The sequence below is a fragment of the Anabrus simplex genome, chromosome 3 (assembly GCF_040414725.1).
Source record: "Anabrus simplex isolate iqAnaSimp1 chromosome 3, ASM4041472v1, whole genome shotgun sequence".
Lineage (NCBI taxonomy): Eukaryota > Metazoa > Arthropoda > Insecta > Orthoptera > Tettigoniidae > Anabrus > Anabrus simplex.
In genome coordinates this window covers 52,642,157-52,669,792 of record NC_090267.1, presented here as the reverse complement: position 1 = coordinate 52,669,792, position 27,636 = coordinate 52,642,157, and the positions used below count along the sequence as shown (strand labels likewise).

General features: G+C 40.9%; 1 protein-coding gene across 2 annotated transcripts in view; it reads left to right on the top strand.

The window, feature by feature from the left end:
• tsl (torso-like) overlaps positions 1–27,636 on the top strand; it is a 315,919-nt gene that overhangs the window by 174,309 nt on the left and 113,974 nt on the right. The window contains exon 1 of one of the 2 annotated variants that reach the window (XM_067142535.2): positions 21,357–21,476. The exons of the other annotated variant lie outside the window; for it this stretch is intronic. The gene's annotated coding sequence lies outside the window, so the exon portion shown is untranslated. Of the gene's footprint in view, positions 1–21,356; positions 21,477–27,636 lie in introns of those variants that run through there. 2 annotated transcript variants of the gene reach the window in all.

Below are 27,636 nucleotides of genomic sequence, written 5' to 3'. Positions count from 1 at the left end.
AGGGGCGCAGGGAACGGGGAGGGAAGGGGGTGTTTATTGGTGGTTAGACCCCGCCCTCTCATGGATTTTTTACTAACAAATATTAAATGGCGTATGGCTGTTAGTTCCGGGAGTGTCCGAGGACAAGTTCTGTGTGGATGAAGTTAATTGATATCAATCATTCACTACTGATCTGCAGTTAGGGCAGTCGCCAGGTGCCAGATTCCTATCTGATATTTTCCTAGCCTTTCTTAAATGACTGCAAAGAAATTGGAAAGTTATTGAACATCTCCTTTGCTAAGTTATTCCAATCCCTAACTCCCCTTCCTATGAACGAATTTTGCCCCAATTTGTCCTCTTGAATTCCAACTTTATCTTCATATTGTGATCTTCCCTACTTTTAAAGACACCACTCAAAAATTTTCGTCTACTAATGTCATTTCATGGCATCTCTCCACTGACAGCTCGGGACATGCCACTTAGTCGAGCATCTCGTCTCCTTCCTCCCAAGTCTTCCCAGCCCAAACTTTGCAACATTTTTGTAACGCTACTCTTTTGTCAGAAATCACCCGGGACAAGCCGAGCTGCTTTTCTTTGAATTTTTTCTAGTTCTTGAATAAGGTAATCCTGGTGAGAGTCCCATACATTGGAACCATGCTCTAATTGGGGTCTTACCAGAGACTTATATGCCCTCTCCTTTACATCCTTACTACAACCCCTAAATACCCTCATAACCACGTGCAGAAATCTGTACCCTTTATTTAAAATCCTATTTATGTGATTACTGACTTGCACGCGAATTTTTCTGTGCTATGAAAGGTTTTCCTTTTCTCTTCAAGGGCCTGGAGACAGGGTTGCTACCGGGCAAGTAATTTTCGTACTAAATTTTCCCCTAAAAAGGTACTAGATTGTGCAAAAAAGTACTAAATAATTTATTTACAATTGAGTAGGATTATTCGACTCGCCAGATGGAGGTCTTTTGATTTGGCTCCCGTAGGCGACCTGCGCGTCGTGATGATGAAGACGACACATACACCCAGCCGCCGTGCCAGCGGAATTAACCAATTATGGTTAAAATTCACGACCCTATTGGGAATCGAACCTGGGACCCCAGTGGCCATTTAGCCATTGGAGCCGGACTACAAAAGAAAATAAACACGAAACTCACAATAAACAGTTGAATGTCCACAGAGTGGGTTGGCTCTTTTGAACATGCACAGAGACATAATTGTAAAACCAACATCAGAACTCTTGATTTTCTAACAAGTCTCAAAAGTTGAATTTTAGATTGTAATCTGAACATACCATTCGCTGTAAAACTGTTGAACTTATCATATTGTTTTCTCTGTATTTTAATGTAAGATTTTATCCTGTATTGCAATCTGAATATCGACATAATTCACGTGTATCAGTGTCCTTATAGTGATACACACACACAAGCACCATCTATCATCATTTTGTAGCTGTACCCCCACCATCGGTCGGTCCTGCCTACGCTACTGTGCCTGTCTCTTATTTTTCAGATTTTTTGTCGATTTTGGCCATCTAAGGACCACGGAAAGTAACGCTTCGTATTCATCTTGATCCTTCTTATAGTTCTTCATCCTTCCACTTTGCTGTTTCTTCCTCTCTTGTGCCTAGATGTTATTATTACCTTTGCTCTTCTCCTTGTCCTGGAAATCCTTGAAATTTTGTATCAATCTTCTGTCTTGTATTATATCGTCTGTTATTCCAATCTCTGTCATATACTTCTTTACTCCTTGGATCCACTCATTGCCATTCTTGCTCTTTTAAACACGGTTAACACTCGTTTTGTCACTTTACAAAGATAAAATTAAAAGGTAAAATCCTCGTTTTGTCAATCTGCTGTAACCAGAATTTTAATTCTCTTCTTTCTGATCGTGTCTGACATCCTTTCATTTTCTTCGTCCTTTATTCCTCCTATGTCTAAATTCCTCCGTTTTCAGTCGTCCCCAGATTTTCCTCAATATTTCCCTTTCCTTTTTATCGATCTCTTCTATTTCATCGTTTTTCATAGAGAACATGCATTCTGTGGCATCCGGCCGCTCTGGTTTGATTGACGTATCGTAGTGTTTGATTTGAGTTTTCCCTGAGAGACTCTTCTCATTGTAGGTATCTTAAATAATAATAATAATGTTATTGGCTTTACGTCCCTCTAACTACTTTTACGGTTTTCGGAGACGCCGAGGTCCCGGAATTTAGTCCCGTGAGAGTTCTTTTACGTGCCGGTAAATCTACCGACACGAGACTGACGTATTTGAGCACCTTCAAATACCACCGGACTGAACCAGGATCGAACCTGCCAAGTTGGGGTCAGAAGGCCAGGTATATTTAGCGAGTTCGTATGCTGGTTCCAGTTTTCTTGTTCTTGATCAGTTTGCTTCCTTATCGAGTCCATTAACCTGAATTATTTCACCCAGGTTTTTACATTTATTAACTTTGTTCACTTTCCCGTGCTCTGTTTTTAGCACCGTGGATGAATCTCTATTATTGGTTATGAATTTAATCTTATCAAAAGATATCTGAAGTTCAAATTTTCCTGTTATTTCTTTCAAAAAGTTGACTTGTTCTAAAGCAGTCTCTATATTTCCAGAGAGGATTGCTGTCATCAGCGAAGGCCAAACAGTTATCTACACCGACACCTTTGCGCTTTGAACCTAATCTTATCTCGTGATGGAGTACTGCTTTATTTTTTGAGTCTTTCTTCCCATATTCTCTTATAACATTTTCCAAGACACTAATGAAAATAATCGGAATGTTAAGAATAATAATACGGTATTATAAACAATACAAGCGGATCAGTATTTCGATTTTGAATTATTGTCCAATATTACCAACATCATTTCGGTCACCCCTCTCGTCTGTACACGCATGCACAGAAATGGTGCCCCGGCATAAACAATCAATACTGCCCCACTCCACTACCGAAAAGAAGGGGGAAGGGAGTGAACGGGTAGTGCTGAAGGCGCAGTGTGTGTATTAATATACATCAACCACTGTGTCCATGTCAGTCACAACAGTCTTGTAGAGGGCTGTCTATCTGCTGCAATACGCTAAGCGAGGAAGTGGCTTTGCTTATATCGGGGCACCATATTTATGTGCATGCGTCTACAAACCTAATAATGAGGTCCCTAACATGTGTCTTATTCATTGCACACGTTGGAACTTCTTTTAGCAATAAATGCAAATTAATTACTTCATAACAGAGAGAGTTGGCCGTGTGGTTAGGGTCGTGGAGCTGTGAGTTTGCATTCGGGAGATAGTGGGTTCGAACCTAATTGTCGGCAGCCCTGAAAATGGTTTTCCGTGGTTTCCCATTTTCATACCAGGCAATTACTGGGGCTGTACCTTAAATTTTCCTTTCGAAGCGAAAAATACATTTTCCTACATATGCCTTTGCTGACGAGATTTAGTGTTTACAGTGCACTATGTCTTCCAGTATAGGCTAGAACGAATTTGTTACTTTCATTGACCTGTCTCAGTCTCATCCTTGGCTTTGACAATATGAAAGTGACCGAGGTATGAGTGATGCTAGTAATGCCATTCCTTATGCAGCCAGTCCCTGATATGAATGGTACGAAAATATAGCTCATAGGGTAGGCTGGTGCATGCATTTCAGTGGTCTTGGTAGACTGATAAGTAATAGCAACATCTGGCTCGGCGAGGAAAGCAACGGGAAACTACCTCACTCTTCATTTCCCTAGTATAGCTTATCAGCGACGCCTGGGCTATCTATGTCAGCTGTTGGCGAAACTGTAGAGGATCAAACCAGCCTTTGGGCTGAATACCCAATATACATAATTTTATTCATTGAACGCCAGCAAAGGCATATGGAGGGAAAATGTATTTTTCACTTCGAAAGGAAAATAGGGCGACCGAGCGTCCCGCATTTTAATGTAATTTGTTAATGTCCCGCATTTGTTTCGTTTTCTATCTGAAAGAATTTTCATGTTATTGTCATCAGTACGAATTTTTACAATACGCAACTGTCCTGCCATCTAGCTTCAAGTAGACATAGCGTAACCATTGCCAAGAGTATGATATTTGAAAGTGCGAAGAAGCAGGTTATAGCATCTTTGGAGAAGCGTTACGGATGTACCTGCCAACTTCCAAGTTACCGTTAGTCCGTGGCAATTCTGTAGCACGAAGAGCATCAACATAGTCGTTTTGTGTTAACTCGTGTTTTCCTTTAAGTTTTTGTGGTTTTTGAAATGGATTCGGCGTCGGATAGTCCGACTGTACATCTAGAAAGCCACCATATAATCAAAGGGGCCGTTAGAGTACAGGTGGTCGATGTGATCTTGCAGGCTGTGATGTGAAGTATTAATAGATGGCCTTGATTCGGAGACATGTTGTCAAACAGATGCGTTAGAGTACAGATAGTCGATGAGATATTGCAGACTGTGACGTGAAGTATTGATGGATGGCCATGACTCAGAGACGTATTATCAAAGATAAAAGTTAGAGTGCAGACAGTCGACGTGATCTTGCAGGATGTAATGTGAAGTATTGACGGATGGCCATGACTCAGTGGTATATTACTGAAGAGGGGCGTTAGAATGCAGATGGCCGATTTAATCTTGCAGGCCGTGATGTCAAGTATTGATCGATGGCCATGACTCAGAGACGTATTATCAAAGAAAAACGTTAGAGTACAGATAATCGACGTGATCTTGCATGATGTAATGTGAAGTATTGACGGATGGCCATGATTCAGAGATGTATTATCAAAGAGAGACGTTAGAGTACAGATAATCGACGTGATCTTGCAGGATGTAATGTGAAGTATTGACGGATGGCCATGATTCAGAGATGTATTATCAAAGAGAGACGTTAGAGTACAGATAATCGACGTGATCTTGCAGGATGTAATGTGAAGTATTGACGGATGGTCATGATTCAGAGATGTATATTCAAAGAGAGACGTTAGAGTACAGATAATCGACGTGATCTTGCAGGATGTAATGTGAAGTATTGACGGATGGCCATGATTCAGAGATGTATTATCAAAGAGAGACGTTAGAGTACACATAATCGACGTGATCTTGCAGGATGTAATGTGAAGTATTGACGGATGGCCATGATTCAGAGACGTATTATCAAAGAGAGACGTTAGAGTACAGATAATCGACGTGATCTTGCAGGATGTAATGTGAAGTATTGACGGATGGCCATGATTCAGAGACGTATTATCAAAGAGAAACGTTAGAGTACAGATAATCGACGTGATCTTGCATGATGTAATGTGAAGTATTGACGGATGGCCATGATTCAGAGATGTATTATCAAAGAGAGACGTTAGAGTACAGATAATCGACGTAATCTTGCAGGATGTAATGTGAAGTATTGACGGATGGCCATGATTCAGAGACGTATTATCAAAGAGAAACGTTAGAGTACAGATAATCGACGTGATCTTGCAGGATGTAATGTGAAGTATTGACGGATGGCCATGATTCAGAGACGTATTATCAAAGAGAAACGTTAGAGTACAGATAATCGACGTGATCTTGCATTATGTAATTTGAAGTATTGACGGATGGCCATGACTCAGTGATATATTATTGATGAGCGGCGTTAGAGTACAGATGATCGATGTGACATTGCAGGCTGTGGTGTGAAATATTGATGGATGGCCATGACTCAGAGACGTATTATCAAAGAGAGACGTTAGAGTATAGATGGTCGATGTGATCTTGCAGGCTGTGATGTGAAGTATTGATGGATGGCAATCTCAGAGACATATTATCAAAGAGAGACGTTAGAGTACAGATGGTCGATGTGATCTTGCAGGCTGTGATGTGAAGTATTGATGGATGGCAATCTCAGAGACATATTATCAAAGACAGACGTTAGAGTACAGGTGATCGATGTGACATTGCAGGCTGTGGTGTGAAGTATTGATGGATGGCAATCTCAGAGACATATTATCAAAGAGAGACGTTAGAGTACAGATGATCGATGTGACATTGCAGGCTGTGGTGTGAAGTATTGATGGATGGCAATGACTCAGAGACGTATTATCAAAGAGAGACGTCTCATCATACTCTAGAGAATTGATTACTTCATTCGTGGCAGTTTTATAGGCTCTGAATCACTTCCCCCCCCCCCACACACACACACACACATTTCGCTGCACTGAACGCTTCACTTGTCAATTCCAAACTCCATGTAGATGTCTCTAGAAAACGATTCGTTAGGTGTAAATAAATAACCGTTAACAATTTGAGTTTCATATATTGAAAGACATATTCTGGATCGTTTGGGTTTTCCCAAAGGGAAATTTGAAGCACTTTTGTCCTTTAAAAATAAAAGCTACTTGATATCGCTGTCACGCTTATTAAAACATGGAAACACATTGCAGGTTGTTTCACGTGCCACTTATTGTTATTTGCGAGGGTGAAAACCGCCTTTCGTTATATTCAGCTAGTCAGAAGATACCCGAGGCGAGAAACTTGGGTGGTTACCATGCATATCAAGTTCTGAAATCTATTCATTTTTATTTAAAACAAGCAATTCTTTCTTCTTTCTTTTCCTGCCGCTTTTCCCACACCTGTGGGGTCGCGGGTGCGAACTGCGTCGCACATGTGGATTTTGCCCTGTTTTTGCGGCCGGATGCCCTTCCTGACGCCAACCCTCTATGGAGGGATGTAAGCACTATTGCGTGTTTCTGTGGTGGTTGGTAGTGTAGTGTGGTGTCTGAATATGATGAGGAGAGTGTTGGGACGGACATACACACCCAGTGCCCGAGCCAGAAGAATTAATCAGAAGCGATTAAAATCCCCGACCCGGCCGAGAATCGAACCCGGGACCCTCTGAACCGAAGGCCAGTACGCTGACCATTCAGCCAGCGAGTCGGACTATTTAAAACAAGCAATGAGATAAGTAATTACATCAAGTGGTGATTGTTTATTCTTTGCTGTAATTTCTTAGTTCTTTTCGTGCCCTCGGTAATGTAATATCTGCCGCACTGCTTTTTATACACTTTGCACACGCAACTTTCACTTGGTTTATGATATTTTGGATTCCTACACATTTGACGGTGAAAGCCATGAATGACCAATCTCGTGAATAAGTGTCTTAATTATTGGTTTATCCTTTCCCTATCTCCTGTCCACCATGGCATCTGTGATGTGAAAATCTGACCATATTGAATTCTCTTCTACCGAGCTCGATAGCTGCAGTCGTTTAAGTGCGGCCAGTATCCAGTATTCGGGAGATAGTAGGTTCGAACTCCACTGTCGGCAGCCCTGAAAATGGTTTTCCGTGGTTTCCCATTTTCACACCAGGCACATGCTGGGGCTGTACCTTAATTAAGGCCACGGCCGCTTCCTTCCCACTCCTAGCCCTTCCCTGTCCAATCGTCGCCATAAGACCTATCTGTGTCGGTGCCACGTAAAGCAACTAGCAAAAAAAAAAAAAAAATCTCTTCTCCCTCCTCATGTCCGAAATTGTCTGTTCCGCGTTGGTTGATGGAAGACATAACCGTATCCGTAGGTCTTCAGTGAAGAAAGGTTCCTTTGTCAATTCGTAGACGAACGACATGCGGCTGTGATGCAGACCCCTACCATCCTTTTGAGAAACCTTGATTTAACTTTTAATGTTGAATACCAATTTTAGCAGACAAGGTAGGTGTCCCCATACTACGAACAACGTAAAATTAAGGAATTCAATCAATCAATCAATCAATCAATCAATCAATCAATCAATCAATACTGATCTGCATTTAGTGTGGCAGATTGCCTATCTGTTGTTTTCCTAGCCTTTTCCTAAATGATTTCAATGAAATTGGAAATTTATTGAACATCTCCCTTGGTAAGTTATTCCAATCCTTAACTCCCCTTCCTATAAACGAATATTTATCCCAGTTTGTCCTCTTGAATTCAGACTTTATCTTCATATTGTGATCTTTCCTACTTTTATAAACGCCACTCAAACTTATTCGTCTACTAATGTCATTCCACGCCATCTCTCCGCTGACAGCTCGGAACATACCACTTAGTCGAGCAGCTCTTCTTCTTTCTCTCAATTCTATCCAGCCCAAACTTTGCTACATTTTTGTAACGCTACTATTTTGTCGGAAATCACCCAGAACAAATCGAGCTGCTTTTCCTTGGATTTTTTCCAGTTCTTGAATCAGGTAATCCTGGTGAGGGTCCCATATACTGGAACCATACTCTAGTTGGGGTCTTACCAGAGACTTATATGCCCTCTCCTTTACATCCTTACTACAACCCCTAAATACTCTCATAACCATGTGCAGAGATCTGTACCCTTTATTTACAATCCCATTTATCCCAATGGAGATCTTTCCTCACTTGTGCCGAAAGTTGAAGGGCTGAAGAGCCTGGAAAGGTTTCAAATTGTGAATCTTGGATAGTTCTACCAAACTATTTTTAAAAAATCGAAAATCACTTCTGCCCTAAATGCAGTTCCGGGAAAACAGCCTAAATCGCTTGTCTCTTTACTCGTTTTCTTTTTTATTCAAATTCTAGCGAAATTAACTTATTTACAAAATTACACTGACTGACAGAGCAAATGCAACACCAAGAAGGAGTGGTCAGAACTTTATGCCAATTGCAGGGTAGACTGACGTCACTGAGGTATGCTCATGATGTGAAATGCGCCGCTGTGCTGCGCACGTAGCGAACGATAAATGGGACACGGCGTTGGCGAATGGCCCACTTCGTACCGTGATTTCTCAGCCGACAGTCATTGTAGAACGTGTTGTCGTGTGCCACAGGACACGTGTATAGCTAAGAATGCCAGGCCGCCGTCAACGGAGGCATTTCCAGCAGACAGACGACTTTACGAGGGGTATGGTGATCGGGCTGAGAAGGGCAGGTTGGTCGCTTCGTCAAATCGCAGCCGATACCCATAGGGATGTGTCCACGGTGCAGCGCCTGTGGCGAAGATGGTTGGCGCAGGGACATGTGGCACGTGCGAGGGGTCCAGGCGCAGCCCGAGTGACGTCAGCACGCGAGGATCGGCGCATCCGCCGCCAAGCGGTGGCAGCCCCGCACGCCACGTCAACCGCCATTCTTCAGCATGTGCAAGACACCCTGGCTGTTCCAATATCGACCAGAACAATTTCCCGTCGATTGGTTGAAGGAGGCCTGCACTCCCGGCGACCGCTCAGAAGACTACCATTGACTCCACAGCATAGACGTGCACGCCTGGCATGGTGCCGGGCTAGAGCGACTTGGATGAGGGAATGGCGGAACGTCGTGTTCTCCGATGAGTCACGCTTCTGTTCTGTCAGTGATAGTCACCGCAGACGAGTGTGGCGTCGGCGTGGAAAAAGGTCAAATCCGGCAGTAACTGTGGAGCGCCCTACCGCTAGACAACGCGGCATCATGGTTTGGGGCGCTATTGCGTATGATTCCACGTCACCTCTGGTGCGTATTCAAGGCACGTTAAATGCCCACCGCTACGTGCACCATGTGCTGCGGCCGGTGGCACTCCCGTACCTTCAGGGGCTGCCCAATGCTCTGTTTCAGCAGGATAATGCCCGCCCACACACTGCTCGCATCTCCCAACAGGCTCTACGAGGTGTACAGATGCTTCCGTGGCCAGCGTACTCTCCGGATCTCTCGCCAATCGAACACGTGTGGGATCTCATTGGACGCCGTTTGCAAACTCTGCCCCAGCCTCGTACGGACGACCAACTGTGGCAAATGGTTCACAGAGAATGGAGAACCATCCCTCAGGACACCATCCGCACTCTTATTGACTCTGTACCTCGACGTGTTTCTGCGTGCATCGCCGCTCGCGGTGGTCCTACATCCTACTGAGTCGATGCCGTGCGCATTGTGTAACCTGCATATCGGTTTGAAATAAACATCAATTATTCGTCCGTGCCGTCTCTGTTTTTTCCCCAACTTTCATCCCTTTCGAACCACTCCTTCTTGGTGTTGCATTTGCTCTGTCAGTCAGTGTATTTCTGTAATGTGTTCCTCGATTCAATGCCCTCAGATGTTTTTAAATTTTTTGTTCAATGCCCAACCCGAATGTAGTTATAAGGGCTTAAGTGAAACTCTGCATTGACTCACATTAGCGCTCGTAGTGGTATAAAAAGGAAAGCTGCTAATCTAATCCACGGCCGACTTGATGCGTCGCTCTAGCTGAGCGCAGCGAGGGATCCAGTCGGCCGTATCTAATCACGTGCCTAATCACAACCGACTGAATCCCTCGCTGCGCTCCCCAAGGAGCTAGCTAGAGCGACGCATCAAGTCGGCCGTGATCTAATCGACCGGATAACGATGATAAGAAAATGATATTTTTTAGGAATTATTATTATTATATTTTGTTTACCTAAAATTCGTTGCTCATATCCCTAGGCTGTTTGCAACATCGAGTTGCTTGTCTGAACAGTGGATTTTTCTAAGCATTTGAGGTCTGAAAAAATTTAATATCTCCCAGATTACTTCTTTTTTTTTTTTTTTTTTTTTTGCTAGTTGCTTTACGTCGCACCGACACAGATAGGTCTTATGGCGACGATGGGACAAGGAAAGGCTAGGAGTGGGAAGGAAGCGGCCGTGGCCTTAATTAAGTTACAGCCCTGGTGTGAAAATGGGAAACCACGGAAAACCATTTTCAGGGCTGCCGATAGTGGGGTTCGAACCTACTATCTCCCGAATACTGGATACTGGCCGCACTTAAGCGACTGCAGCTATCGAGATCGGTCAGATTACTTCTAATCCATAGGCGGTCATTGGGCATGTTTTAGCTTGAAATAAAACCATGGTTGTTTTTGTAGAAAGTCTATTCAAATTATTTATAGCATATATGATTTGATGGCTGCTGCTTCCTTTTCTCTTACGTGTGTCCGAAATGAAGTTCCTGTTATCTGTAGTGTTATCCCCGGATACTTTACCTCGTTTACTGTTTTCACTTTGGTGTCCCAGGGTGATCTCGTCTGACGATAATCTTCCACCTTTTCTACGTAAATACAATTTGTAGGATCATTTCCTCATTGATTTAGAATTTGTTTTTGACCCAGTTTTGTAAGTTACCCACTACCTTTTGAAGTTGATCTTCATCTAAGGCTCCAACAACTATGGCATCTACATACCTAGTAAAATCAGTCATCTAACAAGGGATGCCTCCGGGTCTGCACGCTCGAAAGCAGATGAAACCTGGCTGATTGTAATCATTTTAGAGCGCCGAGTGTTGTGGGAAGTCAATCGTTTATCCTAGCTCCATCTAAAATTGAAACGTTCAGTAACTCTTATTGTTTGTTTTTATGTACCTTGAAATATATTTTTCATAGAATCCATCGTGGTTTTTATCAACCAATGAGGTCCTTTCGTACACGTTAATTATTAGCGTTTCAAGCAAACCGACAAATACCAGGTTATGAAAATCTACATATTTTCATCGTAAGTTTTGTTGCAAAATTTGAACAACATTCCACGGATTAATATTGTAGCTGTAGGTCAGTTTTACCACAAAATATACGAATGTAAATAGTTCCTATTCCCCCAATTAATAGTAAATTAAAAAATGCCATAAAGACTGTAAATAAAATTTTACGTTCCTCTATATGCAATGAAGTTGTCAAACTACATCACACCGGAAATGTTCTTATTCACAATGAACTGGTCGTCATGCTGTTTGTAAACAAACGCATTTCAAGGTAGAGCGGACATTTTGCCTTCAGCTAACGCTTTAGACCAGAGTTGTTCCGCCGGGCGCCCTTTGGGGGCTAGCCCAGTGCGGCCGGGCTCGCTGCTCTGAAATGTGGTCAGCTTACTCGCCAAGGGTGCGTCACAGTCAAGCGAGAGAGCGAACACACTGGGCACGGTACAGGACTAGTGACGTTCGACTGTGTCCTTTTATAAATATTCGGGTTTGATGTATTCTGCGCTAGATATTAATGTTCCTATATTTACACATTCAAAGGAAACTGACAGGTTACAAGTTTCGTGTTACAATTATTGTAATCACAAAGACGCACACACGAAATGCTTTCAGTAGTGTACACTGTTTTATTTACAAATTATATACACATTATACACATACATTAATGAACCGCCATTTTGAACAAAACACTGCTATGAAGAAGAAGAAGAAGAAAAAAAATTGCTACACTAGCCTGTCAACCAAAATCACAACATGAGTTCACATGACTAACGACTTCACTAGCAACTCTCACTAACAACTCTACACCAACTCCCAAGGCTGCCTCTTTATATACATTGCCTGGCCAGGCTTCCAGAAAAGTATAACACAACATGGTTTCTCGTAATTTCTAGAGTCTCCAACAACCTATTTACAATGAATGGAATTTTCTATACAACTCTAACGACAAGATGCGTTGTTCTGGACTATTGCCGTGTGTTCCACAACATTACACTGGATTTATACATCATATTTACAGGTAATAATAAATTATAAACTATTAATTACGTGTTATTACATTATATAAACTCATATTAATATACATAGAACAGACGTGTCGTGATATAACCTCACATGTTTTGTTACGAGCACGATTTACTGTATACCAAATACAGCCCGTACATAACAACCTAAATAAAATAGTAGTAATAGTAGTAATAATACTAACAATCGAGTTCGATATTTTCAATTATTTATACATTAGAGAATTGTTTCCAAGTTATGCTAGTCCATGAAACTTGCACCACAAGGTACAAATAAACGGGGTTGAAGCGTGCAAGCTACGGTTTACAATTTCTTGGGTGGGAACGACAACATTTCCGCTAAGAAAAGTAAAATTCCTGTTATCCATTCAGTAAAACTTAATATATTTACATATTTCAACAAATTGAATGCTTCATTTTTCACAGTATTATAATGCTATCTGACTTTTCCTGTATTTAAAACTTATCATCAGGCGTCCATTGATGAGACACAGATATCTACTATCCAAGTACTGTAAATGCAAACCCTGAAGGCTGAGGTTCGAATTCAGATTGGTTCTGGGTGGAGATTTTTATAAAAAAATCAAGTGGCATCAGGAAGGGTATCCAGGTCTTAAACTCCCGGGCAAAATCAAAATGGGTCTAAATGGCCCAGGGTTCCCAGAACTGGGATAATCTGAAGAAATTATGAACAGTATATTTTCAAAATAATCTAACTGATGTTATTCCCGGTAAATATTATTGGATTGTTGGTGAGTTTATCAATTAAATCCAAGCAACAAGAAGCCACAGCTTATTCACTTTACTCCTTATTAGGAATGATTATAAATCGCATATATATCAAAAGAGTTTACTAAAAATTCTTTGGCAAATCCGTCCGTTCTTTCTACTGGACCGATTTGCTTAATTTCTGTTTTATTCTCTCCGTAATTACTGCCGGTGAATCATGAGACATTGATAGCTCTCTAAGTTCAGCCAACTTTGAGTAATCATAACATCAAATCATTAAATGATCACTCCAATAATTGCAGGCGAAGGCTTACCCTCACCCGCAATACATTCTGTACTTGCCAGGTTGCTAAGCGACTACACGTATTTGTTTTGTGCAAGTTGCATGCATATGCTCTGTAGCTCAGCTGGTATGCCATCTGTTCAAGAGAGCCCATTGCCGCACACTTATCTGTATGTCGCCATGTCAGACATTCAAAATACATGTGCTTGTTTAAAAAGCTTCATTCGTAACTACAGTATTGCAGAAGAGGATATTATGATGTAGCGCATGGCTTTAAAAGACTACTTCACTGCAGATTCAGTCCCACTTTAGGACTGGCATTGTAGATAACCATAAAAATATGCTAATGAAGTAAAGTGTGTAATTTACATTAAACGATTGTTTTGCTGTATGTGCACCTAAAATCTACACATCCTATGGCATGCTGTAGACACTTGATTATCTGCATGTGGATTATCCGGGGAAGTTTAAAAAAAAAAGAATTGCAAGTGCATTAATATTGAGGTTACTTTTCGAAACCTATTCTACAGGTAATTTTAACACGACCTTTTCTGTATAGTAACAAAAAAATGTAATGATAATATAAAGTATATAAATAGTTATATGGGATAGTTGTAACCTTTATCGTAATCACAAAGACGCACACACGAGATGCTGTTTTATTTACAAATTACATGCACATTATTCACACACATTAATGAATCTCCATCTTGAACAAAACATTTGACTCGAAGAAGAATAAGAACAAGGAGAAGAACAATACTGCCACATTAGCATGTCAACCAACTACTAACACAACAGAATCACAACATGATTTTAGACACTTAATAACAATTCTCACTAACAATCCCTCAACTCTTAAGGCGGTCGTCTATATACCTTGCCTGGCCAGGCTTCTAGAAAAGTATGACACAACATGCTTTCTCTATCTTCTTGAGTCTCCAATAACCTATGTACAAATGGATAGAATATTATATAAAGCTCGAGTGACAAGGATGCGTTGTTCTAGACTACGACCCTGTGTTGCACAACACTCCATCGGATCCATACGTCATATTTACAGGTAATAATAAATTATATACTATTAATTACGTGTTTTAACATTAAATAACATTTTATTAATACACATACAGCAGACGTATCGTGACATAACCTCACATGCTTTGTTACTCAAGACAGATCATACAGCACACAAATAATAAATGATATGACCACGATTTATACCAAATAAAGTACGGACTGACAACATTTCGTACATAACTACGTAGATGATGATAATAATAATAATAATAATAATAATAATAATAATAATAATAATAATAATAATAATAATAATAATAATAATAATACCTACTAATCGAGCTCGATATTTCCAGTATTTACCCATGGGTTTAGAAAATTGTTTCCAAGTTATACTAGTCCATTACACTTGCATCACCTTCTTCGTATAATGCCTCTCCCACCACTTTCCAGGGTTACTCCTGTTTTCTTATGTTTGAGTAATTACTCGATGAGTAATTGTAATGATAATATTTCTCTTCCTCCAGCTGCACAAGTCTGATGTTAAATGCAGGATTGTTTCCCATTTTCAGATGTAGTCAACTGAAAACTAGACTTTTCAGTGCTCCTTTTCCTCTGTAGGGTATGTAAAAAGCTAGATGTCGCCTAGCGATCTGTAGTACGACATGCACGTCATTGGCAACACTGGCGCTTCACCTGACTCAGTGCAGCACTGCGGTAGCTTCCTGCTGCCATACCACTGGCATGCAACCTGTGCAATACAGACAAGTCTGTGACTTTTATCCCTAGTAGTGTCATTGCATGGAGCCAAGTTTGATCACTACCTGTCAAGTCAGAGAGTATACGATTCCTTTGATGATGGAAGAATACTATTGTCTGCTAGATACTCTTTGATTCTCTGACCTTCCCCAGCTTCTAAATATACTCAACAGATGCCAGAACGTTCCTAAAAACTAGAGCCCAGATTTCCATGCACTATCAAATCTCAAAATATGCGCGCATTCATGCACTATAATATGGCAAACATGCACAATAAACTGAAAAATATGCACTATCAAAATTCAGTTCATTTTGAAACTTTGTACAACAACTACCGTAATTACTCCTAATTGCCTTCATGTAAGCTCATCCATTTATCTGTTAGCACATTCTTAAGCATAGAAAATAATATTTCTACGTCACAAGAAGTGACGGGTGCATACTTAAATGAAGACATTTGGGAGCAAGTGAGGTCAAACTGAACGTCTGTTGCATTTTCACCACAATGCGTCCTTTACAAGGTTGACGAATTCAAAATAAGTTTTACAACGGATCATTTGTTCAGCCGCAGTTACTTCACCATGCGATGACTGCAGACACATTTGAATGTCGTCAAAAACTGTTAACGACTGATTGCTGCGATATCAAAGACGAGTAACGAGTAAGAATTACGGGTAGGAAATTCCAGGACAACAACGGAAGAGCGTTCAGTGCAAAACAAAGGTTTGTAAGCCACTATCTCTTTAACGCGGCGTCGCAGAAGTGCTATAGGCCTACAAGTTTTGTTTTGAACGTCTAGCATGTGCGAAAAATTGAGCCATCAATGAATAATGCGCAATAGCAGTGTATAACTGGAACACCTCATTCCTAAGAATTACCGAGATCGACGAGGGGACTTCTGGCTTACGTCAATATTTACTCAAGCAACAGATAAGAAAGAGCTTGGTTAATTGGATTATAGAACGTCTACCGTATGTATTAAACTTTGGTTGTCTCATACGATGCCAGGAATACATTATTTCTGTCTCTTAGTAATAGACACACTGTATAACGTGGAAAAATGGTCCCGAATTCTGGAAACTAATATTCATAAAAGGCACTATCATGCAATTTAACATTATATATGCGCCAAAGTCAGAAGAAAAGTCATATTATGCATATAAACGTCCAAATATTTGCTGTTAAATCAAAAATCTTCAAAATATCCATTATGCATGATTTCTCTTTTTTTAAAGGCCAAAAAGGAAGGGAAAAAGAACGGTTATTTGGAATCGTTAAGCCACAAAACGAATATTTGCAAAGTTTGAGAATTGTAATCAGCTTATTTAAAAACATGCATTTGCATGGAAATCCGGGCTCTACTAATAACTTACATGCTGCTAAGAAAAAAACATTCTACGTACGCACAGAGGGGAAGGTATCAAATCGACTAGCCTTCTGTATGACCGTTAACAAAGCGCAAGGACAAACTCTTGAAAAAGTGGGTGTCTACTTCCCCGAACCAGTATTCAGCCACAGCCAATTGTATGTTGCACTGACTCGGGCAAGATCGTTTAAAAATGTGAAGATCCAGATGTGGCCGAATGGTCGAAGCATAGATAAAGAAGTGTTATAAACTATGTTACGAATGAATCAGTTATTATTAGAGATGGGAATTATAGGCACGAATAGGTTAGAATGCAAACGTATTTGAACAAGGCGCAAGTGAAAACTAGCCGCTCTACAGATATATCGGGGAGTTGCATAAATTTTAGGGGTTCTGATTATTCAGATCGATAATATTTATGCAAATCTCACCGCAGAACCGTCATGCGGGTAACATACACTTGCGCCTTGTTCAAATACATTTGCATTCTAACCTATTCGTGCCTATAATTCCCATCTCTAGTTATTATGTACCAGTATTAAATGTTCATAAAACTATTGAAAAGTGCAGGCAAAGCAATGACTACGACAGGCATATCAAGACGAGTTATCTGACCTGTTTATAACAAATGCTACGGAGCAGCACGGGTCCAAGGAACTCGATATACAGCGCACAACATAAAAGTTTATTATTTGTAAATCTTTACACAGTATATACAAAAAAGGAACGAAAACTGACTTGATGCTTGAAGCGCTGCACACGTTAAATAATGGCCTAAACTATTAGACTGTTGGCATGTTCAAGCTGCCACAGGAGCGTCCGATGATTTCCGCATCACTGTAGGAGTTCATCAAGGCTCTGCCTTATCACCACTGCTGTTCATTCTTGTGATGGACACTGTTACATCCGATCTGCACAAGCCAATACCATGGACACTTCTCTATGCTGATGATGTCATGTTGGCTGCTGAGAATAAGGCTGATCTCCAGCGCCAAACAGAAGACTGGAACAACCGACTAGCGCAATACGGCCTGCGCCTCAACAAAAAGAAGACAGAGTACATGACATTAGATCCTCGAGAAGTTGGAACCATCCACGTTGATGGTGAAGATCTACCACGAGTAGAGAAATTTAAATATCTTGGCTCCACACTCTCTGCCGATGGCAGACTTACTGATGAGGTCAACACAAGGATACACGCAGCCTGGCTGAAGTGGCGAATGACAACGGGCGTCACCTGCGACCGTCGGATGAAGGACTATCTGAAATCTAAGATCTACCGGACTGTTATCCGTCCCGTCGCTCTCTACGGCACCGAGTGTTGGCCTCCTACGAAGGAGGTAGAACGTCGACTAAGCGCCATGGAGACAAAGATGCTTAGGTGGACAGCTGGCATCACTAGACTGGATCATATTTCAAACGACAATATTAGGAAACGCTTTGGCGTTGCACCAATCCAGAAGAAAATGCAGGAAAATCGTCTGCGCTGGTTTGGACATGTATTGCGTGCAGAAGACAATACACTGGCAAAGTCAGCGTATACATTGGAAGTCGCTGGAAAGAGGCCCAAGGGACGACCAAGACAGCGATGGATCGATACAGTGCACAACGACCTGAAAGCTGTAAGACTACATCCTGACGTGGCCTGTGACCGAATTAAATGGAGACAACGAATCCATACAGCGGACCCTGCCACCAGGCAGGACAAACGCTAAAGAAGAAGAAGAAGAAGAAGATATATATTAATATTCATGTGTACAATGCTGTCTATCATGATATGATAGGACCACGAACATACTACGCTGGCGTAGTAGGGGGAGAGGTGATACTCCCACTCCCCTGCGGGTGGGGGACGCACATGTAGAATACACCCGCAGTATCCCCTGCCTGTCGTAAGAGGCGACTAAAAGAGACGACCAAGGGATGATTGAATTAGGACCTTGAAACTACTTTTGATTCGTACCATCATGCGGGGAACACCATGGGTTGCCTGTACTTGCGAGTAGTACCACTATATTCGGTACGAAATAGGTTTGTGCTTAGTAGCAGCAAGAGGGGGTTCTCCTGTGGGTTTCCAGTACCCGTGCGTCGTACCCATGTGAGCAACACCGCGGGTCTGGGCGTTGCCTGTGAGTTGTACCACTATATGGGCGACACCGTGGGTCTGCGTTGCCCACTATGTGAGGAACACCACGGGATAGTGCGAGTCCCTGTGGTTAGTACACCTAGGTGAGGAACCTCATCGGTTTGCGTTGGCTATGAGTGGCGCCATTGTGTGATAAACACCATAGGTTTGCGTTACCTATAAGAAGTACAATACTTGTGAGTAGTACCATCTTGTGTGGAACACCGTGAGTCTTGGCTACTTTTGATTAGTACCCCACCATGACAAATACCATGGTTCTACTTTACTCGCGACATGTACCATTCTGTGGGGCCTTAGACATGGATTTTGCACCCCTTTAGACATCAAGCATCATTGTGCTTTATAAGTGGTCCCTTGGTCAGTAATACTATTATTCACGATCTTTTTTTTGTGTCTGATCCACTGTTTTTGTTTGTTTGTTTGTTTGTTTTTGTTTTTTGTAGGGTTCATGTCCATCCATTCATTCTTCATGACGCTTTTATTTATTTTTTTGGTCAGTGGATGAATTTGAATTTTTTGTTATTTCATTTCGTACCATTAGGGGCCGATGACCTCGATGTTAGGCCCCTTTAAACAACAAGCATCATCATCATCATCATCATCATCGATAAGATAGGACGCTTGAAGTAACCAATGTCCGTGATAGCTGATGACTATCTGTATTTTGTAGAATTATACAGGGAACTTGGATTAAAGTTCGTGAGTAGCAGAATGCTAAGACAGGATGCATGTCGGTGATACGGGAGGCAGGATATTTGAGGCGGAGATGTCCTGAGGTGAAACCTCCCGACCAGAATTAGTCCACCTGTTCAGAACACCTTTTTAAGAGGGTAGCTCCGTGTCTGACATACGGTGTAGTCTGATCGCTGGACACTGTGGGACTGCCTTCAGTTGAGAAGACGTCGCCCAATTTATATCCGCTGACTGACGTCACACACGATTACGTCAGCGCGCAGCCGTCTACACCTCGTGGTATCTAGAAGCGTCGATGCTGGGCGGGTTGCGGAGCTTGCAGGCGGCGGAGGACACACACAACAAGAACCCCTTCTACAATGTAATAGTGAAAATTGTAATTCATTACGTAGAGTACAGAATTATTCTCGATTTTTACAATTTGCTTTACGTCGCACCGACACAGATGGTGACGATGGGATAGGGAAGGACTAGGACTGCGAAGGAAGTGGCTCAGACCTTAATTAAGGTACAGTCCCAGCATTTTCCTGGTCTGAAAACCGATAACCACGGAAACCCATCTTCAGCGCTGCGGCAGTGGGGTTCGAGCCCACTATCTCCCTGACACAAGCTCACAGCCGCGCGCCTCTAACCGCACGGCCAACTCGCCCAGTCAAAATGACTTTGAGGTAATGGTAATTTCTGATTGTCAATATATGTAAACAGACCAGGAATAACCAATTTCTTACAACGCAAATTATATTGAAAATTATATGGATTTCTCTCCACTGAAAAAAAAAACAACACTATTCCCATAATACTCAAATTAACCTTTACGTTCATTGACCTTCACGGGATGTGAAGTAATCACAATGTTGCTATCGCTGAAGCTCACACACACACTGGCCCGCTCGTCCTTTCTGTTTTCTTTCTTTCAGGATGGGTGGGTCCCCGAAGCGCGCATCCCCCGCGTGGCGATCAGCTCAAATCTACATCGCCTCCGACATGCTGTTAGTTCTGAGAAGAAGAAGAGAAATAAAGAGACTGCAGCGAGGTTTGGGAAGTTTGATACTACGGTAGTATCAGCCTGTCCTCATGCTATGCATGTTACCAGGCCAGTTGTGTTGATTAGGTATCATAGCGGTGTAATCAGGTAATAGGATCAGAACAAATCCACATAACTTGAAAAGAAGATGCCTACATGTAAAACCTAGCAAACTGTAGATAGAACATGCAAGGATGTGGGCTGAAAGTTTTCAGATTATGTTAATGAGGAGTGCGTATCATGCACAAGTCATGTGCAGTTTCCTACAATGTTTGTACTTTATGGGGGATCAGCCATCTCGGCACTGCGAGATTGCGTGCTAGTGGCGTCCGGGCTTTCGGACTACAAAAAAAGTCCCAGTGTCCAGTGTTCCCTGGTGCCAAGCCTCCGTATACGGAGTAGGGAATACTACTAGCTAAGCTTGCAGTAATGTTGTCTTATTTAACGTCGTCTTCTTCTTCTCTTCTTCCCTTGGCTGTCCCGGCGTTGTGATGGTTGACGCGTTCGTCCCCTTGCCCGCTCACTTAAATGCTGTATGCAGACGCGACGTAAAGCCCAGCGGGAGCACCTCTGCTCTAGAACTCGCGCTAACATCATCTTCATACTCTCGACCTGCTCAAAAGAGGAATGCCACGGTTATGAATAATGAAAAGTTGACTTAACAATGGTAGGACTATCACCACGACCCTCAGATTAGTAAGAGGAACCATGTTTCATCTATTTCCGAATGTTCAGATCCGGAGGTATCCCTCGTAAGCCCTAGTAAAGCCACCTACTGCACGAGTTTCCTCTCTCCAAACTTTACGTAACTCGCTGTACGCTGTACCTTTATGGCCCAGCTTTGTTTGCGAATGCTTCACGTGCGGAGATTTATAGAACACTCGTAAAGATTACCACAATACACACACAGAGCCATAAACTACGAGTTAAATGCATATTCTCATGCGCCATTTCAATATGAGGTAGTCGTTGCGTGGCACTCATTTTTTGTGTTAAATGTTAAATAGAGAATCGACTTCTATGGCGCAACGGGTCTGTTCTCCTTAGGGTACTCCTCAATCAACATCGCGGTGAGTCTGCATCCCATTTTAATTAGCTTTGGTTCCTTGTCTTGAGTTTTGTGTTCAGATGACTCAAAGGATTTCTGGACAGATATGTTTGTATTATTCTTTCATACATTCTCACATAACTTATATGATTATCGTTTCGGTCACAGATGTAGAACAGATTTGAAACCACTGGAAGTTCTACAGGACTGGGCCATCAGAAATTTGTTAGGAGCACCATTACTAACACCAACTGAAGTTCTTTATCATCAGACTAGGATACTACATTTGGAATTAGATATTTAGTTCAATGCCGCTGTTTGTATTTTCAAAAAGTTACCAATATAATTCATAACAATCGTATCATACAATGTAATAAAGATATACATCAACATGAAATATGCAAAAATCGGAATATTTATAGCTGTCAATCAGGTAGGTAACTTATGGAACAAGGAGTTTGAAGAATTATTTGTTTTAAAAATACAACGAACTTACTCATGAAATGAAATATATTTCAACAATTAATCATTTGAACTTAAACTAAGGAAACCATTACTTCAGTCCTACCTGGTCTAAAAGATAATTATGTAAAAAAGAGTTATATATCTGTAAATTACTAAGTTAAATCAATCAATCAATCAATCAATCAATCAATTAATCAATACTGATCTGCATATAGAGCAGTCGCCCAGGTGGCAGATTCCCTAGCTGTTGTTTTCCTAGCCTTTTCTTAAATGATTTCATAGAAATTGGAAATTTATTGAACATTTCCCTTGGTAAGTTATTCCAATCCCTAACTCCCCTTGCTATAAATGAATATTTGCCCCAATTTGTCCTCTTGAATTCCAACTTTATCTTCATCTTTCCTACTTTTAAAGACGCCACTAGAACATATTGGTCTACTAATGTCATCCCAGCCCAAACTTTGCAACATTTTTGTAACGCTACTCTTTTGTCGGAAAACACCAACATGTAAACATATTTTTCTTATTAGTTAGACTATAATTTAGTATCCTTCAATATTATTCTAGTTTTTGTTTACAGTATTGTAGTAGTTTAAATATTAAATTCCATTGTAACCGACCAAATTATCACACATCTTGAACATGTTCAAATTTTACATTTTGAATGTAATACATGTGTTTGATATATACAGCCCCTTAAAGTGAGCTTTGTTCGTTGGGACCTTTCATAAATAAATAAATAAATAAATAAATAAATAAATAAATAAATAAATAAATAAATAAATAAATAAATAAATAGCATTAAGTAACGTTCCATGTGCATTCATTATTGTATGTTGTACGTTTTCTGTTAGGACATCCACTTAGAAATGTGTAAACAATGCACATCAGAGATAAGACTTTCGCTGATGATGTTATACTGAATAGATAATAATCTATATATATATATATATAATAAGAGTTTTGTCTGTACATTGCTCAGAATTCGAAAATAATGGTATATCTGTATCGATCATGTGCACAGTAACAAGAAAATGCAGTTTTTACTTTTCCGTAATGTCTGTCTGTCTGTCTGTCTGTCTGTCTGTCTGTCTGTCTGTCTGTCTGTCTGTCTGTCTGTCTGTCTGTCTGTCTGTCTGTCTGTCTGTCTGTCTGTCTGTCTGTATGTATGTATGTATGTATGTATGTATGTATGTATGTATGTATGTATGTATGTATTTATGTATGTATGTATGTATGTATGTATGTACACGCATCACGAGAAAACGGCTGAAGAGAATTTAATGAAAATCGGTATGTAAAGTCGGTTGGTGAGCCGCTACAATCTAGGCTATAAATCATTTTATTCACGCTGAGTGAAATGGTAGTTTAGGGGAAGGCCTAAAATTATTTCTCAAATATTTATATTATTAGTGGTCATATCGATAAATACTACATAACTAAAGTTATACAGAATTAAATTTCCGATCATTTACGTCTTAGGAATTTTTACCGTACCGGCTATGATAACACAGATATTCATGAATTTGGATTTTTGTTGCTAAGTCAATATCAACGTCGAGCCCCGAGAAAATGGGCAAACAATTTAATGAAAATCGGTATATAGAGTCAGGGAATAAGAAACTACAGTTTAAACTATAAATGTTATTCGTGAAATGGTAGTTTAGGGGAGGGCACCTAAAATTTAATTTTTAAATACCTAGAAATACCTAAAATAAGAGTTTTGTCTGTACATTACTCAGAATTTTAAAATAATGGTATATCTGTATCGATCATGTCCACAGTAACAAGAAAATGCAGTTTTTACTTTTCCGTAATGTCTGTCTGTCTGTCTGTCTGTCTGTCTGTCTGTCTGTCTGTCTGTCTGTCTGTCTGTCTGTCTGTCTGTCTGTCTGTCTGTCTGTCTGTCTGTCTGTGTCTGTCTGTCTGTCTGTCTGTCTGTCTGTCTGTCTGTCTGTCTGTCTGTCTGTCTGTCTGTCTGTCTGTCTGTCTGTCTGTCTGTCTGTCTGTCTGTCTGTCTGTCTGTCTGTCTGTCTGTACACGCATCACGAGAAAACGGCTGAAGAGAATTTAATAAAAATCGGTATATAACGTTAGTTGGTGAGCCTTGGTCCTATGGAAAATTATTACATAACAAAAGTTATGGAGAATACAATTTCCGATCATTTATGTTTTATTCAGTTTTATCGTACCGACTATGATAAGAGTGGTATTTCAGAACCAGAAGACAATAATGTGACGGCCTACAATATCGAAAGCGCGTAACATAGATGAACAATAACATTACACTGACCGTTGTTTGTTGTAATGTTGTTTGTCTCTTATGCTGACATTCAACTCCGATAGATGGGATTCCTGCTGCGTACCGAGTATAACAGCCTAACTGAATATTGGCGGGAAATAGCTGAGGAGTTAGATTACTTTCTTCTTTAGCATTCCATTCCTCTGGTTCATACATTTTCTGATACTGCTGGTACGTAACACACTGGTTCATCATAGTATTCCAGCTATTCGATACCTACTCTGACGCGCTATTTTGAATGAGCAGTGTGCGCACTTAAGTCAGATTCTCCGTTAGTAGTAGTAGTAGTAGTAGTAGTAGTAGTAGTAGTAGTAGTATGAACTGGTCTAGAATTACAATATAGGCCTATTCCAAATTATAGCACCACAATTCAATAAATAACTCAAAATTCAACCCTGAAAAGAGCCGTTTCTTAAGAAAAGCTTCTCCTCTTCACTTTTATTAAATCTGCATTCATTTTATTCCAAATTAGCAGCGAAGATGTGGTTTCTTCTCTGGCTTGGAGGAAAAATTGCCTCCACGTCAGATAGTTCTTTCCCCTGCCAGTGTAGTGAATTGAGATTTTCCGACTCATCGGGTAGTCCCAGGAAATAGATAAGTAAACGAGCGTAGTTTTTGCCCTGGGACTATCCACTATTCGAACCCCCCCCCCCGCACCGAAAAAAGGACGAAGATTGTTCACGGATCACGGATGTCTGCGACTTGGTCATACCAGCTCTGTAGCTTTGGACTGTAAGTTCGGCAGCGTAGTACTGTTCGTTAAAAGTGAGAAAACGTGTGATTTTTCATTTGATCGAGTATTTCATATGAAAGCATTGCTTTTAATCGCGCCATTCCTACTGACGTCATTGTAATGACCTATGTTCATTTCAGTTGGGAAAACTACTAAGAGAGTCTTTCTGATAATCTATAAAGGCAGGCGGAGAGTGAGTGTCTGCCATTATAATGAAAACTCCCGAACCTGATTGTGACTGACGGTAGGCAAGCTGGCCTACCATTACAATGAAAATTACCTAACCCAGTATTCATATGGGAACAGACGTTGGTGACTTTCCTGTTGTGTTTCTAGGGCAACCAGAGCTATGCAACTTACTACAATCTTGCTCGCAACGTTCGTACTACCTAACCTAGAATTCTGTATACAATTTAGAATTCCGTAGCGAAGCACGGGTACATCAGCTAGTAAATAAGATATAATTAGAGGCCGGAAGTTAGACAAAATGCCTTTTTAATTTTGGGTGTTTATATCAAAGTGTCAAATAGACACAAAACATATTTCCGTACGTTTGGGAACGGTAGGACCAGTTCTTATTATTTTAGATTCCGGTGCCTATTTGATAAGTTAGTGCCCTTTCTTTGCCTCTCTTGAGTTGTTGTGGATATTTTCTGCTGTTATTTTCATATTAAAATTGAATAATAACAATAATAGAGCCCCCGTGGCTCAGACGGCAGCGCGTCGGCCTCTCACCGCTGGATGCCGTGGTTCAAGTCCCGGTCACTCCATGTGAGATTTGTGCTGGACAAAGCGGAGGCGGGACAGGTTTTTCTCCGGGTACTCCGGTTTTCCCTGTCATCTTTCATTCCAGCAACACTCTCCATTCTCATTTCATACCATCTATCATTCATTAATAAATCACTTTGAGAGTGGTGACCCCATCGTACTAATAGCCTATATCTGCTTCATTCATTCCACCCCTGACCCGGTCACTGACCGGAAAACAGGTTGTAGGTTTTCATTTTTCATTTCAATAATAATAGTAATAATAATAATAATAATAATAATAATAATAATAATAATAATAATAATGTTAACGTCCCGCTAACTACTTTTACATACCGGGCGAGTTGACCATGCGGTTAGGGTCACGCAGCTGTAAGCTTGCATCCTGGAGATGGTGGGTTCGAATCCCACTATCGGCAACCCCTGAAGATGGTTTTCCTTGGTTTCACTTCTCTGAGGCAATGATTGATTAATGACAGATGAAATGATATTGGAGAATGTTGCTGGAATGAAATATGACAGGGAAAACCGGAGTATTCGGAGAAAAACCTGTCCCGTCTCCGCTTTGTCCAGCACAAATCTCACATGGAGTGACCGGCATTTGAACCACGGAACCCAGCGGCGAGAGGGCAACGCGCTGCCGCCTGAGCCACGGAGGCTTTATATATACAGTATGTCTTCAAATAAATAATCTGTTATTCCCGGTAAAACACGATTAGATTGTTGGTGAGTTTATCAGAACATTTAAACTCAAGCAGAAAAAGCCACAGCTTAGCCGATTCACTCGTCATTGTTACCTGTTGATAGATAAATGAACACAGAAAGTGGTAGCGTTGATCATGTAAAATGTATTAATCTTCACATTAATACACACGCAGGCATACCAGGTTCACTACTTACACGTCACATAACAGATCACACAGTTATGTCTGTTCATTCACAGTAATTCACACTCGGTCTTCGCCAGATTTTCTTTATTTACTAGCTGAAGTACCCGTCGTCAGGGGCGTACCCAGAAATTATTTTCGGGGTAGGGGTATATTAAATATTAAAATTCGAGGCCTTCTATAAAATAAAATTGTGCATATTGTGAAATTAAAACTTTCAAAATAACACAAGTATTTAATTAAGACACACATATTCATGTTGATGTTTACAATAGCAGATGTCTCCTGAGGTTTTTGTCCAATATATGGATTATATTTTCTACGGTCACGTGTATGTACAAAAGAGTTTACACATTCAATCTTCCCTGTGCAGTCAGGGATGAAAAATAGCGTTCTGGCTTGGCGGTGGTAACTGGTAAGACAGCGAACAGTTTCAGTACTCTAAGTATTGTTCAGAACATATCACTGTCGTAAAATGTTAAGTGCAGAAATGAAGCCTATTAGCTCAGGATGATTGTAGTTAGAAGAAAGACGTAGATACATTTATTAATGGAAGCATCATCACATTGTTGTTGTTTTTTTTTTGTTTTTTGTGGCGTTTTCTTGTAATTCGATTTACGTCGCAGTGACACAGATAGGTCTTACGGCGACAATGGGATAGGAAAAGACTAGGAGTGGGAAGGAATCGGCCGTGGCCTTATTTAAGGTACAGCCCTAGCATTTGCTTCGTGTGAAAATGGGAGAACCATCTTCAGGGCTGCCGACAGTGCGGGTCGCACTCACTATCCACTATCTTCCGATTGCAAGCTCACAGCCGCGAGACCCTAACCGGACGGCTAACTCGCTCGGTTAACGTAGTTTAAATTAAAAACAAAACAATGAGCCACGTAAAATCTTCATTCAGGTTGCCACAATTAATCACAAGTTCCAAACTTCGATATTTCGAGGGGGGTGGGGATTTACCCCCAAACCCCTCCCCCTCTTCATACTCCCCTGTCGTCGTTGACGGGATAATGTCTTACCATGT